The sequence below is a fragment of the Phaethon lepturus genome, unplaced genomic scaffold, assembly GCF_000687285.1.
Source record: "Phaethon lepturus isolate BGI_N335 unplaced genomic scaffold, ASM68728v1 scaffold9800, whole genome shotgun sequence".
Classification (NCBI taxonomy): domain Eukaryota; kingdom Metazoa; phylum Chordata; class Aves; order Phaethontiformes; family Phaethontidae; genus Phaethon; species Phaethon lepturus.
The window spans coordinates 120,927-121,243 of record NW_010514015.1 but is presented as its reverse complement, the minus strand read 5'-3'; positions in this window follow the sequence as shown (position 1 = coordinate 121,243).

Here is a 317-nt window from a genome sequence, read left to right as displayed (position 1 = left end):
AGTGCACTTTTCCCCCAGAAGCCGCGGGTGGAACTGGGGTGCCCCATATCTGATGCTAGTGAAGTCAGTGTTCTTGTGTTCAAACTTGGATGTCGGAATACTCCTCAGGCTGACCTGTTTAACGGCATTGGTCTGAAGTTAGTAGATCTATTGTAGATGTAGCATCTTAGCTGATGGTTTCTGTAAGTATAGAAGCAAGGAGGAATAAGCTTGGGAAATGCAAACAGAAGGGTTTTTTTGAGACAGCTATCCCACCCCCAATAAAGAGCACCGTAGCAAATCTGACTATTCATAAACAACTATGTGTGGACAGTTTA